The sequence below is a fragment of the Culex pipiens genome, chromosome 3, assembly GCF_016801865.2.
Source record: "Culex pipiens pallens isolate TS chromosome 3, TS_CPP_V2, whole genome shotgun sequence".
Classification (NCBI taxonomy): domain Eukaryota; kingdom Metazoa; phylum Arthropoda; class Insecta; order Diptera; family Culicidae; genus Culex; species Culex pipiens.
The window spans coordinates 43609960-43622200 of NC_068939.1; positions in this window are offsets into that span (position 1 = coordinate 43609960).

Below are 12241 nucleotides of genomic sequence, written 5' to 3' on the forward strand. Positions count from 1 at the left end.
ACCAGGGCAAAACCGACTTAAATAGCTCATTGACATATTGTGACTCCCAGCATCTTAGGAAGTCGTTAAACATAATCCCAGCAGCGCATCCCATTTAGTCGGCCTTTGCGTGCGGCGATGCTCCGATTGCCTTTATACTTTCTTTTAACTGCACAACATAACGTCATAGACAATGAGACATAAAGTGGTGATGATTGTCAGCTGTTGAAAAAGGTGACCCCTTTCTTTAAAAATCTTACGAGTGATTTTAACTTAAGTAAAAAAGGACAGATAAACACCTCCTTAAAACGACTCAAATTATAAGTTTATTATACCTGTCTGTAGATTTTCAGGTGTAAAGTATTTTTTTTATTTCGCGTCTAATAGTCTGTAGGGCAGCGATGCACACGCGACTCGTTCCCATCAACAGCCAGTTTAGGGCATACTGGGTTTTGGATGTCGGATCGTTACACTTAAAACCTTAAATGGTTCCGCATTTTTTCCCGGAACCCATTCGTAAACCGACCACATTTTTCCCATTCCTGTATTGATTTTGGGGTTATGTTTGGCTTTCTGCTTGAAAATTAATCGAAATTAAATGTTTTTAGGTTTTGAAAAATTCATGAAACACATTGTTTTAAAATAATTTTTGAATAAAGTTGTTTCAAATTATATCTTTGTATATTTATGCCGTTTGATACAAAAATAGAGCAATTCTCGAGGGAGAAAGAGAAAGTACATTTAGTTTTACGACTTTTTTTGAGATCGTTAAGGGAAAATTTTATTATTTATTTTGAATATCGCCAGCAGCCGAATGTCTGTCAGTCTGTAGTGGCTTTGCTTATTAGAGACGTAAACGGTTGGCACTTGATACCGACTTCCTCGCCGAAATCGGTTCCAGGAACGATTGTCTCCAGTGTCCCAATTTTTACTGGTGTTTCTGGGTGTTATGGTGATTTTAGTAAAAGCTTGTACCCTGTTTGAAAAATGTCGCACGTCGTACGAGTTGTCGCACGGTTTTGATTTTACCGTTTCGATATCGATTGGTCGAAAAAACGACAAACGTACGACAAACACTCGACATGCCCGACATTGTTTTTTCTATCGATTTTCCTTCAATTTGACGTCACGATTTTCGTCGACGCAAGAGTTTGACAGTTCTCTTCAGTTGGACTTGTTTGAACATGATTGCTGTTGAGCTTCGCAATGATTTTGGCCGGTTGATAGGTGAGTTGTGTTATTTTTTCTGCTGGAAAGATTCAGCGGCCGAATCATAGTGTCATTTGTTCCAGGTTTCCTGATTTCGGTTATCGTGGTGGTGGAGGCGAAGGAGGATGGGAAATAGAGATAACCCGGCGGCCATGCCGGAAGACGGGATGGGAAGGAATCAATCTGCGGTCGAGGAAGCGGATGTTTTATTTTCCACGGGAGGTTGCGGTGCATTCCCAAAAGAGAAAAAGGATTAAATACCAAGTTCTGGTCAAGGGAACATAAATAAGGAAACGGAACTTCCAATTCCCAGAGAGTTGTTCACTGTTCTGGGTGAATGAAAAGGCGGAGGAGGACGGAATAATACGCTCCCGGTGGCGTTTCTGATTCGCCAGAAGTTATTATCAATGGTGAGTTTTGAAATAATAAAAAAAAAATCAAACGTTCAGAATTTAAAAAAAAATATTTATAAATTCATAAGCTCGAAAATTCAAAAAAAAACTACAAAAAATATAATTCAAAAATAACAAAATTCAAAAATTCAAAAAAAAATATCTGAAAAAAATAAACATAAATCAAATTGAAGTTTTTTTAAAAAAAAATTTTTAATTTCTTGAATTTATAAAATTTTAAAAAATCTATGATTTAAAAAAATATAAAATCCAAAAATCTTACACGTTTTAAAATTTTAAGACTTCTGCTGTTTTTAATTTTTTTTTCAAAATTTCTGAATTATAAAATTTATTAATTACTAAATTATAAAATTATAAAATTATAAAATTATAAAATTATAAAATTATAAAATTATAAAATTATAAAATTATAAAATTATAAAATTATAAAATTATAAAATTATAAAATTATAAAATTATAAAATTATAAAATTATAAAATTATAAAATTATAAAATTATAAAATTATAAAATTATAAAATTATCAAATTATCAAATTATCAAATTATAAAATTATAAAATTATAAAATTATAAAATTATAAAATTATAAAATTATAAAATTATAAAATTATAAAATTATAAAATTATAAAATTATAAAATTATAAAATTATAAAATTATAAAATTATAAAATTTTAAAATTATAAAATTATAAAATTATAAAATTATAAAATTATAAAATTATAAAATTATAAAATTATAAAATTATAAAATTATAAAATTATAAAATTATAAAATTATAAAATTATAAAATTATAAAATTATAAAATTATAAAATTATAAAATTATAAAATTATAAAATTATAAAATTATAAAATTATAAAATTATAAAATTATAAAATTATAAAATTATAAAATTATAAAATTATAAAATTATAAAATTATAAAATTATAAAATTATAAAATTATAAAATTATAAAATTATAAAATTATAAAATTATAAAATTATAAAATTATAAAATTATAAAATTATAAAATTATAAAATTATAAAATTATAAAATTATAAAATTATAAAATTATAAAATTATAAAATTATAAAATTATAAAATTATAAAATTATAAAATTATAAAATAATAAAATTATAAAATAATAAAATTATAAAATTATAAAATTATAAAATTATAAAATTATAAAATTATAAAATTATAAAATTATAAAATTATAAAATTATAAAATTATAAAATTATAAAATTATAAAATTATAAAATTATAAAATTATAAAATTATAAAATTATAAAATTATAAAATTATAAAATTATAAAATTATAAAATTATAAAATTATAAAATTATAAAATTATAAAATTATAAAATTATAAAATTATAAAATTATAAAATTATAAAATTATAAAATTATAAAATTATAAAATTATAAAATTATAAAATTATAAAATTATTAAATTATAAAATTATAAAATTATAAAATTATAAAATTATAAAATTATAAAATTATAAAATTATAAAATTATAAAATTATAAAATTATAAAATTATAAAATTATAAAATTATAAAATTATAAAATTATAAAATTATAAAATTATAAAATTATAAAATTATAAAATTATAAAATTATAAAATTATAAAATTATAAAATTATAAAATTTTAAAATTTAAAATTTTTGTAATTTAAAAATTTATAATTTTTGTAATTTAATAATTTTAAAATTTTTGTAATTTAATAATTTTAAAATTGTGGAATTTTATAATTTAATGATTTTATAATTATAAAATTTTAAATTTATAAAATCATAAAATTATAAAATTTTTAAATTATCAAATTCTTGAAATTTAAAATAATGTTTACTATGAAATTCCTAAATTATGAAATTCTTGAATTTTCAAATAATAAATTTTTTGTATTGTATAATTAAGAAATTATAAAATAAATAAAAATTAGTAACAATGTTAATTATGAAATTTTTGATTAATTTAATTCTTGATTTGTCAAGTTGTTAATTTATTGAATTGATAAATTATGAAATTGTTAAATTATAAAATCGTCAAATTATTTTTTTAAATGGTTGCATATTTCTAAATTTATACAATTAAAATATTTGAAATCTTCAGCATTCTAAAATTCTATGATTTAAAAAATCTTATTTCTAGAATCTTTTATTCGATTAATCTTAAATAAAATTGGGTATTTTTTACCTTGTAATTTTAAAATCTTGTATTTTCCTGTAAGCAAAAACCTCTAAATATGAATGGTTAAACGGAATCACCCTATCTTATTTCAGACATTCGAAAATATTCCTATCTGATCCTGCCGAAAGTCTTGCAAAGTGCGCAAACCCACGTTATCCGTTACTTCAGTGGCCATCAGTCCATCGGACATAAAACAGTGGGGCAGCACCAGGACCGTTTCCAAGTCCAACTTTGATCAGCATCTGCGGCAGCAGCGAGGAGCAACAGTCCATCTTGACCAAGATGCTGCCCCGCCTGCATCGGAAGAAGCGACTCGCAACGGCGCTCGAGAAGATGACTGACGAATTCCTGCCGAGCAACGAGGAGAACTGGAAGACCAACCGGAAGACGACACCAAGATGTACGTGAAGATCCGCGACACAACAAGTATAATGAATTAATTGATTTTTTACTCCGGGGAAAAGTGCAAATTACATTAAAAATAAAACAAATTAAAAATAAACAAATATCTATTTTTTAACTTCAACATAACCTAAAAACCTGAAAAAAAGCACACGACAAAGGCACGACAACCTAAATAACAAAACCGTGCGACGTCGGTCGAATGTCGTACGACAATGTCGAACAATTTCGATGATCGATCGCACGACAAATACGACATTTTGGTGCAAAAACGTATGACATTCGTGCGAATGTCACACGACATTGTCGTGTGACGTCGTACAATTGCACGGACGACAAACGACGGACGTCCGACGGACTTTTCAGTCAGGGTATGTCTGGAAATGAAGATTAGCATTATTTAAAAAGGTAACGGTGTAAACAACTGCTATAATTATAGAGCCATTTTCAAAAACCGTCATTATGGCATCTTTGACATTTGACAGTGCAGACAACCATAACGAACTTCACTGTCAGTGCAGTTCTGAATCAATCCTTGTTCACAAAACCAAGAAACCAAAAAAAGGTGACTTACTATAAAACCCCAACCACGCCGATGATGCTGTTTATTTACAAAATTACCACATCATTGTCAGTGAGCTCGTAAACGAAACTAGGCGGCGGCCAAATTTTATAGGTTTTTCGCATTGGGAGGTTTTTCCACCGTGGCCGTGTGCCGGGGCCGTGAGCTCAAGTTTCCCTTTTCCCGAAATGTGGCCACAAACCTCGGGCCGATATTATGGCTTCTTTGGGGTTGTGGCCCACCCGCATTTGTTGTGTGGTCTGTACTATTTATTTGACCGATTGTTTGTTTGTTTTGTACAATTTTTATGCCCAGATTATCTCGGCCCGGGGGATTTTTTTTTCACCGGCGGCGGCGGCGGTTTTCCGTGTTTTGAAGATTCCGGCTGAAGAACAAACGAGATCGGGATGTGCGTTACGAGTTTTCCGAAAGGTAATAAAAGTTGTAGAACTCTTTGATGTACCTTTATTGGGGTGTGGTATGGTCTAGCGAATCAAGTTTGGCTGATAGAAAATAAAACTCTAAATAATGATAATGAATCAAAAAAATGCTAAATTAGGACGGGTTTGTGTTGATGAAATGTGATGATCAGGTTAGATTTTTTTATCTTAAAAATCCTTGATATCTAGATGCTGTAATCAGCATTTAAAATTGCAGATATTTTTTACTTTTTTGGAATCAAATTAAAATTACAACATTTGGATGAATCCAGTTTTGAATCAATAAAAAATCTTTGCCATACAAATCGCACGTGCATTTTAAGCCAAATTGAGTAACGTAATTTTGTGCAGCCCTCAATACCTCACCTCACCTTCACAGATTCCCAAAATTCTGTTCAATCTAGAGATATGCAATAAAAACCTAATCTTTTCGTGCTATCTCGACACACCTTGAAAATTTCTGTAAATGCGACAACTGGCTAAAGCGATTTTAGTCAGAACGCATTCGACACACGTATATGCCTTGCTACTGTAAACATTTGTAATTATAACTCGGAACTTCGGCAACCAAATTCAACTAAACATCGGGAAAATGCACCGAATTGTCAACTAAACAAAACGAGTTTGCTTTTGTTTACATTGCGTGCTCTATTTTTGTTTATTCAAGGTCAAACTTTAAAATGCGTTTTTTTTCTCGGAACGTCGAAAGCGACGTGCTCCAAGATAGCACACCCTTACCAAAAATCATGATTTGAGTTCAGGTACTACAACCATAAAAATGGTTATATGGGTTAAACTGAAAAATTTGTGAAAAAAATATAATTTAACTCAAAAATGACGAACTCCTCGTCACAGTGTCCTGATGCAAACAATAGAGCTATCTACGTGCGCATGTATTGCGTGTACGTACACGAAAAAGATTGAGGTTAAATTTTGTACCCTCCAGCAAAAAAAATGGCGTGCTAGTGTGCGTGAGATCGGGACTAGATAACTCTATTGCGTGTACGTACACGATGGATTTTTAGGATAAAATTTGTGGTCGCCAGCAAAAACAAATGGTAAGCTAGTGTGCGTGAGATCGGGCTTAGATAACTCTATGATCGAGCTGTAGCTGTCACAGCCCTGCGAAGTATGTTGGCTGACATATCGGGAAGTCAGTCAAAAAACCAGCTAGAAGTCGCCTGACAAAAAACTTTTGCTAGAAAGAGATAGGAAACCTGATGCAAACAAACGTCCAGCTGTCATGTAAACATACTTTGAATGTGTTGGTAAATTTATGAATAGAAAGCCTTATAACAAGTTGGACATAGAGGTTTCTACGTGCGCATAAAGTGAGGTTGAATTTTGTCCGGCCAGCAAAATCAAATGGTGCGCTAGTGTGCGTACGCGAAACGTCATAAAGCTCTATTGAACTCAGAAAATCATGCTTTTTGGTTAGGGTGCATGACAACGTCGAGTTGAAAGATTTTTTTTAAAGTAATTATAATAATAATAAGCCTAAATACGTTATATTGATTTTACCATTGACACTTCTGGAGCAACATTTGAAAGGGGCGGTACGACATTGCTCTTACGGCCTTACGTCTCATTTAAAAGCATGTGATAAAAGGTCGTTAGAGCAATGTCTTACTGCCCACAGTTTTAATTAAAAACAAAACTTTTTTTCTTTCTATAACTGCTCTTGTTGAATGAATATAAAACTCATATGTAGAAATTATTTTCAAAACCAATTTATTTCCGAAGAAATAGTGAAAAGAATGCAACAAAATCATTGAAAAAAAAACAATTTGTTTACAAACTACTGCTAATGTATGTGGGAATTTAAAAAAATCTGAAATAAACAAACTTCACATTACCAAACAATTCAAACTGATTGAGAGAATATGAAACTATTTTTTACTGGTTTGGTCATGTTCGTGAGAATACTGTAAGTTTTAGAATTATTATTTGACAAACCAATCTATTTTAAAGGAATCAATCATGTTGAAAGCAATGCAAAAACTCGCAGAACAGAATTAAAATAATAACTTAAAAACCATATCATGATTAAAAGAATGTAAAAAGTTACGAAAATAATTGAACTTTCATTTTATAAATAGCAAAAAAAAGTTGAATTTGGGAAGGTTGAAAATTTTGCTGGTTGAATATTACCTTTTTTTGAGTAATTTTACCAGGGCTGCGGAGTCGGGTCATATTTCAAGCGACTCCAACTCCGGCTTTCCACAAATTGTTGACTCCGGCTCCGACTCCGACTCCGGCCTACCAACTCTAGCCGACTCCGACTCAGACTCCAGCTTTCGAAAATTTGTTGACTCCGGCTCCGACGCCGACTCCGACACCTAATCTGCATTTTAAATATAAAAAAACGCATTTTGAATACAACAATTTTCTGAGTAAATTTGAATTTTGTTGTTTGAGAAATTGGAACATTTAATTTAGCTACTTTAAGTTTACATTCAATTTTTTAAGCTAGCTACACTAATTTTCAATTGTTTTTTTTCAGCAAGTTTTCATTTACTGAAAATTTCAGTAGTGCAGATTTTAGTAAATCTAACTTAATTCAGTAATGAGAAATTGGTGTGCAGTAACTATCAAAGAATTGGTTTTGAATTGAACAATTTTCAAAGTAACTATTTTTTAAAGCTTTATTGAATTTATTTGAGAAGACGTACATGGACATTGTGTGATCCAGCCCAGTACATACAAATCATGAGAAAATTACAATATTTGAAAAATAAATTAAATTATATCAATTATATCACCCCGATTTGAGGCATTTAAAAATAATAGACTTGTTCAACGATATTATTTAAGGATCAACACTTTAAGAGTTTTGTAGAGAAATTGTAAACATTGGGGTAATCGATATATCTAATAAATTCAATGACTCGTATATGTAAAGTGGCATATGCGATGCATAAGAGCGCCAGTTTAACTGTATTTCAAAATTAATTGCAACTTATTTTCGATATTTTTGTCAGTTGAAATGTTTTTAGCACGACACTTTGATTTGTTTTTATTTACATACAAAATGAGCATGTTGCGTCGTGTTGCGTTCCAAGTAGAAGATTGATATAATAGTATATAATATTTTAAAAACATGATTATTTTTGTTAAATACTGATAGCGAGCTTTCCAATCACAATAAAAATGCTTCGAAAACATCATGGCATCTGATAAATATCTTGAACCAAAAAAATTAATCAAACAAAAAAATTTCAGCGCAGTGCACGCAATTCAATAAATAAATTTAAAATATAAAAACGTTACTTAATCCACCCTTAGGTGGTTGGTGCCTTCCTCTCATTCAAAGGGTAATGCTATCCAAAATAGACACGCTCGTGGGAAGGTCTTCTTTAAATTACCTATCCAAAGATAGGTCGCATGATATATTTGGAATACGTTTTCATCTTAATATCTGAGAACTAGCCTCCAAAAAGTGTATAAATAACTCTTAAGTGCTTATAACTTTTGATAGGGTTGTCAGATCTTCAATGTTTTGGACGCGTTGGAAAGGTCTTTTGATTACCTGTTCAACGACGGGTTGCATGATAGATCCGGACAACGTTTTCATCGTGATATTTGAGATCCGGCTTCCAAAAAGTGCATAAATAACACTTAATTGCTAATAACTTTTGATAGGGTTGTCAGATCTTCAATGTATTGGTGGCGTTGGAAAGGTCTTTTAAATACCTTTCTAAAAATGTATAACATGCTGGGGTTTCTTACAAAAACCACCCTTTTTACAATCTTCCGGACTTTAGTCAAAATCGTTTTTTTAGCATGATTTTTGAAGTACTTTACTAAACTTCATAATTTTCAATAGGGACTTATGGGACCCCAAAACGAATCGAATGAGACCAAAACGGTCCAAATCGGTTAAGCCAGTGCTGAGATAATCGAGTGCATATTTTTTGGTGCACAGACCCACATCCCTACACACACACACACACACAGACATTTGCTCAGAATTCGATTCTGAGTCGATAGGTATACATGAAAGTGGGTCTAGGAGGTCTAATTGAGAAGTTCAGTTTTCGAGTGATTTTATAGCCTTTCCTCAGTAAGGTGAGGAAGGCAAAAATGGGAATTATAACAAATATTGAACAATAAATAAGTTCGTAAATTATAATAATTTTTTTGAAAGCTCCGACTCCGGGTCCGGGAAATTTACGACTCCGGTTCCGACTCCGACTCCAGCTTATACAATTTAGCCGACTCCGACTTCATCTATAAGAGTTTTGATGACTCCGACTCCGACTCTAGGTCCTCAAAAAGACCCGACTCCACCGACTCCAGCTCCGACTCCGACTCCACAGCCCTGAATTTTACGTACAAAATGAGTTAAATGGGAACCTGATAAAAATTCACCAGTTCCTGATGTAATATTGCACATTTCAAATTATTTTCAGTTAACTTTAGAATTTATTATAAAATTGCGTTAAACTGTTCCTCCTGTCAATCTGTTGATCCTCTACAAGCTCATTCCGATTTTTAACGGATTTCGATCTAAAAAATTACAAAAAATCAAGTCTCTATCAATGTTTGATCATTAAATGGTATTTTAAAATTTAGCGTTTATCAAATATTAATTAATCAATAATTTAATCTGAAAATAAAAATTTAATTATTTCTATGTTCAATGGATGATTGTCAAAAAAAGCCCATCACTTCTAAAGTGCCAGTGGTTTGTGGATGGATTTTTCAAATGTCAGAAGCTGGGTGCAGAATAGTGGTTCGCAAAGCGGCCTCAATTTAGAACTGTCAAAGCGGAACCAATTTACTGATCGAAAAAAGAAACCATGAAGTGGGAAGTATTGTAATCGATCTATAATTTATTTTGATTTTATAATTAATTTATATTTGAGATATCCAAATTCAACAAATCTTAAGAAGAAGAATGAAATCAAGATTGGCATAATTCTTCGCTAACATTTCAATATTATTTTAAAATTTAAGCGACGGATTTTCAAAAATTATTAATGGCACCTGCCAAATAATATTGAATAATCTTACTCCGATATTACCGCTGCGCATCGAAGATACATAATCTTGGAACATTCATTCGGTTCCTCTTCTGATTCACAAAATTTCACCCACTTCTGACGCAATTTATCGTCACGTGTAAAACAAAAAAGAACGCTTTTGGCCGTCCATCGTTTAGTCTACGAACAAAAAAAGCGCGAAGCACTTAATTTTTCGGCAAAAACTCAACAGACCCAAAATGTTTCAAAACAAGTCACTTCAGCAGCAAAAAATATGTCACGCTTGAGCTTGAACATACCCGTCTACTTTGTTTATGTTTACAGCTGTGGTGCAGTTGTAGTAGTGAGGAGCAGTAGGGAACATTCGAAAATCACGTTACGCATTCTGTCTTTTCAGCACCCAGGTCAGAAGTAACTTTTTCAATATCCACAAATATTTCCCTAAAAATGACAGAAATAGAGTCCGATTCTCATGCCAAAAGGATTTATTTTTTCTCCAAATTCTGCAAAACTGTGACGACGACAGCCAAATTCCTTCCCGCCCAGGCTGTGTGACAGTCGGCGTCACTTTTAGTCTTTTGCTGCTGCTGGTGTGGTCGGCATGCTTCCACTTAACCCCATAGGCCGTGGGGCCTTTTTTTTGGCGCGCGATTATTTTTCTACGATCGTCAACCGGCTGCGGTGGGCCATTAATCTTGCCACGCGGGAGGAATTTTTCTTCTGCGATGGAACCATTTTCCAAACGTGAATTCTTTTTACATAAATATATGTCGTGTATCTCTTTATTTTGCTTTTGTACTATAATACTGTGTTTTGGCACATTGGCGGTTTGTTTTACAACTCGCAGACAGTTTTCGCTCAGGAAGGAGGAGGAAAAAAATCAGGAATTTTCCGCTTTCGTCACTCAACCAAATGTTTGGGAAAGCGCGAAAAAACGATTGTATTTTTTGTCTTACGTTACAGACAAAAATTTGTAAAGCCGTCACCAAGTGTCAAGCGAAAGGTCCCACACGTCGTGAGGATAAAAATTCCGGAAACGAAAAAAAGAGTCGTTCACGACTTTTTAGTTCCGAAATGAGAATCCCATCGTGAAAGTGGTTTGAGAGGAAGAAAAGGAAAAAGTGCATTTTACTCGTTGTTCTGGTTTTTGGGCCATTTACGAAGGCAAACAAAAACAGAATCGATGCATTTTCGGATGCAACATGGAAGTTTGTTACTTTCTCATACTTGCTTAATGATTGTGTCTTTCAATATTTAGGATTGAACTTGTTTGAATCCACACTAGACGTATACAATATATTTCAGATTATTATTATAATAAACAAAAATAATAAATTTAATTCATGTATAGGAAATTCCATATTGATAATTATTTAAGTATAGTCAGAATGTGATTTTTCAATTTATTTTAAAACACTTATAAGAATGCAATCATCTCATGTTCCTTATATAATTTCTGGATAGAACTGTTAGAAACGAAACAAGTGTCTTTATTTAATCTTCGGTTCTAAAAATATCTATAAAAAAACATTCTCAAAACCCCAAAACCTAATCCACACTTAATCCCCGCGTGAACACCCGAGTATCGAGCTCGAAACCGCCAAGTGCAACCATGCGTACCCCTTTTGAGAAATTAACGACAATTAGGAAGACATAAGAACAACAAATACAACGACTGACTAATTTGTTATTGCATTGCCTGCAGCGCGCCCGCCAGTGAGTGTTTGGTTCCAAACATAAAATATTTTCCTTCGCCGGCGGTTCGCCACATAAATGTCACGTGCTGCAACCAGACTGATGCTTTTCTTTTTTAATTTTTTTCCGTTTTCTTTAAATATTCCAGAAGTGAATTTAGATGATTTTTTTTTACATTTGGAAGGTGAGGTTAGCACAGGTTTTAGCATTTGAAGAATAATTTGATCAACTAGAAACTTTTAATAATAGACTAGGATGTTTATTTAGTTCAATAAAGTTTCTTCAACTTAAATAACATACAACCAGGAACACTTGTGTGCTACAAGAAGAACTATGAGAAACCTGTTAAGCTTGAACAAATATTGTCACACGG